The following is a 4,657-nucleotide window of genomic DNA, read 5'->3' as shown; positions in this document are numbered from 1 at the left end:
CAACCTGCCTCCAGAAGCTATGAATGCTCCAACACTGGAAGTTTTTAAGAAGAGACTGGACAGCCATTTGTCCGAAATGGTATAGGGTTTCCTGCCTGAGCAGGGGGTTGGACTAGATGACCTCCAAGGTCCCTTCCAATTTTTTTATTATTATTATTATTATTATTATTATTATTGTTGTTGTTGTTGTTGTTGTTGTTGTTGTTGTTGTTAAAAATGCCTAAAAAACTAAATTTAAATTACATATTAAATTTAAATATTTAAATAAATTTAATATTTAAAACTAAAATTTTAAAACTATTCCAAAAACCAGGACTAAGAGGGGGGGTATGAGGTCTTCATTAACCACCCCCAGCCGTGAGCATCGCCTTTGGGCCCCAAGCCAGCCAGCAAAACGAATAAGTTAGTCAAGCTGTTCTGATTATGTGTATTTTGTGATGTGGGGTTTATTGTTTTTAACCTTAGGCAATGTGTTTAATATGTTATAGTTGTTTATAGATATTGAGAAAGTGAAAAAAAAAGTGCAAAGAAGAGTAACAAAGATGATTAGGGGACTGGAGGCCAAGGCATATAAGGAAAGGCTGCTGAAATTGGGTATGTCTAATTTAATGAAGAGAAGGACGAGGGGGGACATGATAGCAGTCTTCCAATATCTCGGGGGCTGCTACAAAGAAGAGGGAGTCAAGCTATTCTCCAAAGCGCCTGAAGGCAGGACAAGAAGCAATGGATGGAAACTAATCAAGGAGAGAAGCAACCTAGAACTAAGGAGAAATTTAGTGAGAACAATTAATCAGTGGAACAGCTTGCCTCCAGAAGTTGTGGGTGCTCCATCACTGGAGGTTTTTAAGAAAGGACTGGACAACCACTTGTCTAAAATAATATGGGGTTTCCTGCCTGAGCAGGGGGTTGGACTAGATGACTTCCAACTCTGTTATTCTGTTATTCTGTTAATCCTTTTATGGCACCCTAAATCCCTGGGGCGAGATGGCCAGCCATATAAATCCAATAAATATTGCAATATTTATTTCATTAATATTTAATGAAATAATTAATATTTCATATATGGACCAGCTGAAACAATGCTAAAACTACACACACCGGTTTCCCTGACTCTCCTTTGCCACGTTCCCGTCAGGTGCAAAGAATCAGGACCAACAATTAGGTTGCAGCATAGAAGATTTATTCAAGCTTACACACAAGCATCTGGTCAACTGGAGTTCAACACTCAATTAGTGCCAGGTAAGGATCAGCAGAATTCAGGAAGGGTTAGTAGACTTTGATCGTTTGTGACAACGCAAGGACTCTAAGCTGGTGACACACTTCAGTCTGGCCCCCAGCTCTGCCTGCTCTTATTAGGAACTGGCTAACCGTGACTTCTACAAGGAAAAATAAAAGTTTGGGGGAATCAGGAACTGAATATGGTAAACCAGAATTTGAAAATGAATTGTGCATATATGATGAACAAGCAATTGCTAACACGCATAAAGTTCTGTTGAGATTTGAAATGGACAAGAGCAAGGAAAAGAAAGTGTGGTAAAATGGGCCAAGAATTTTGGTTAAAATATTCATAGATGCATGGGAAAGAATGTCATTAAAAGATCTGAAAGGCACATCGACTTACAATTTAAAAGATCACTTTTTAAAAATGATCTATTGCTGGTATATGGCCCCAAATTACCTCTTATGACTAAGAGGTAAAAAGCTACTTCTAATTTCTGTTGGAAATGTGAAAAACACGAAGGGGCATTTTATTATGCATGGTGGACTTGTGAAAAAGGAGGAGGGAAAGTACTGGATAGAACACACAAAGAGGCTTTAAAAAAAATTGACATTCAGATGAAACCAGAACATTTTTTTTTTAGATTTATGGATAGTCAACTAGAAAAGGCTTATGGAAACTGATCCTATATATATATATGGCAACTGCAGCGAAGTTATTATATACATGAAGAAGGAAGGCTACAGAAAAACCCATAACAGTGGTGGTGAACCTATGGCACGGGTGCCAGAGGCGGCACACAAAGCCCTCTCTGTGGGCATGCGCGTCGTCGCCCCAGTCCTAGGCCTTCAGCTGGGTTTTATAAAACCTTTTCGCTTTAGGCCTCCGCCACCGTGTGCAAAAAAAAAAAAGGTTCAATCAATCAGTCAATTTCAACTTCTCTCAGGAAAACAAAAGATCTTGCAAAGTTGGAATTGATTGATTGAACTTTTTAGTCCCACCCAGTCTGCTGTTACCACCGCAGCCACGCCCACCCAATGGGCCACACCCAGCCAATGGGCCACACCCACCCGGTACCCGACGATGCATAAGTGGGTTTTGGGTTGCAGTTTGGGCACTCGATCTCTAAAAGGTTCGCCATCACTGACCCATAATAAAGGAATGGATCATGAAGATAGCTGAGTTTGCAGAAACAGCTAAATTGACTTATTTGATTAAGGAAAAGAACTACAATTATCTTTATAAAAGGTGACACCCTTAATAGAGTTTTTTGCTGAAAATGGGTAACTATAATCTGGATTTATTGATTGAAAAGATGCATTTATGGAAAGAGGAGAACCATGATATGTACTTTGGAAGGGTGGAGATGTTAATGATTATATTTGTTGCAAAAAAAAAACCCATTTGAAGTCATTTCTTTGAATATTTTTTTTCTTTCACTTTTTCTTTTACTCTCGTTCTGTATTTTCTAGTTTATCCATACTTCATCCGTGCTTTATCCACGCTAGTTTATCCATACTTTTTCTTTAGTTTTTTTAAAAAACCTATGCAAAATATTTTTGCAATAAAAATTACTTTTTAAAAACCAAAATGAAAGCTAGCTGGGAGATAACAGGTGGCTTGATCTTTGCTGACCTAGTCTACTGTTTTCCAGGAAAAGGGACTGCTTTAGAATACTGGAGAGGAGAGGCAGACAAAGAGATGACTCTGGAAAAAAACTGACCACATGTAGCAGGGAGTGGTGGGCTTATATACTTCTGGGGCTCTTGAGGTTCTTTCCTGTTCCTGTTTGAGGCTTTGTATTTCCTGTGTCATGTACTTTGACCTGAGTCTGAGTGTGTTCCTTTGGTATTGGTGGGTTAACCCTATTCTGTTTCCTGTCCTTAGAATTTGGGTGGGGATATGTAGATTTTAGGTGTCTTTGTCTTCCTAATCTCATCAGCTTCTAGTTTCCTGGCTCCAACGTTCCTGAATGGATTATTACAGTGATGGCAAACCTTTTAGAGACCGAGTGCCCAAACTGCAACCCAAAACCCATTTATGCATCGTCGAGTGCCGAGTGGGTGTGGCCCATTGGCTGGGTGTGGCCTATTGGCTGGGTGTGGCCAATTGGCTGGGTGTGGCTGCGGTGGTAACGGCAGACTGGATGGGACTAAAAAGTTCAATCAATCAATTCCAACTTTGCAAGATCTCTTTTTTTCCTGCAAGAAATTGAAATTGACTGAACCTTTTTTTTTTTTTGCACATGGCGGCGGAGGCCTAAAGCGAAAAGGTTTTATAAAACCCAGCTGAAGGCCTAGGACTGGGGCGACGGCGCGCGTGCCCACAGAGAGGGCTCTGAGTGCCGCCTCTGGCACCCGTGCCATAGGTTCACCACCACTGGATTATTATATCTGCATTTCTAAAAGCTGAGTTGTCTGGCTAGGTGTGTGTGTGGAGACGTTTCTGCCTTTTTAAAGATCTTCTCCATTATTCCTTTGGGGAAATATATTCTGCCTTTTTAATATTCCCCAAAATATTTCTTTCTCTGGATTCTTCCCACACTATGATTCTAAGTCTTGCTGTCATGAGCCCAACTATATTTCTTCTCCTGGTCCCTGCCTCAGTTTCCTATTTCCTCCCTCACAAATGAGATAAGCTGTCCAAATGTCCACTCTGCCTCCATTAGTCTGCAGGAGAAGGATCCCTAAAGTATTTTTTTTCCCTTTGTGTACGCTTGCAAACCACGCAAGCTCCAAAACCCTCTTTCTCTCTTTTGTGTGTTGAATAAAAGCTTCTGTTTACGGTATATTCTCCTCTAAGTATTTTAAAAACCGTGATAATATTGCAAACACTATTTTCTACTGTTCAAACTGAAAAACAGAATGCAAGAAATGATTTCTTGGCTAGGAAAAAAAAATGATAAAACTGCAGTTCACCAATAAGGAGCCTGCAAGTGGCACTCACCTATCAGCCCAAAGAAAATCAAATCTCTCCTTTATTGACTAATAAGACAAACTCTCCACATTAGGCTGGACTCCTGGTGACTATTTGTCCATTTAATTTTCTTGACATCACTACAGAAGTGGTTTGCATCTGCCTTTTCCTGCTGGTTTTTTTTTTTAACCGATAGAAAAGAATGTATTAACACCAGACAAACAATCAAGCAGAAACCAATACTTTAATCAAGGAACTACACAGGGGACAACAAGCAAGCAAGCAGAAAACAGTATCTTCATCAAGGAATGACCAAGGAGAAAAATCACATCTCCACCAACACTGGAAGGACAAACAATTGGGTATGAAAGAAAAGAACACCCACACACTCTTGCACTGATGAGGTTATCTACTTGGATAAGGAAACGTCTGCAAGTAAACAACTAGGCTCAGAGGGCACCAAGGAATCTACAGTGTTTTTTAAAAAAAACAAAAACAAAACCTCCCAATCTGGCCTGTAGC

This window comes from Protobothrops mucrosquamatus, unplaced genomic scaffold (genome assembly GCF_001527695.2).
Source record: "Protobothrops mucrosquamatus isolate PMUCROS unplaced genomic scaffold, P.Mucros_1.0 scaffold3552, whole genome shotgun sequence".
NCBI classification, from domain to species: Eukaryota; Metazoa; Chordata; class Lepidosauria; order Squamata; family Viperidae; genus Protobothrops; species Protobothrops mucrosquamatus.
This window is presented reverse-complemented; position numbering follows the sequence as displayed.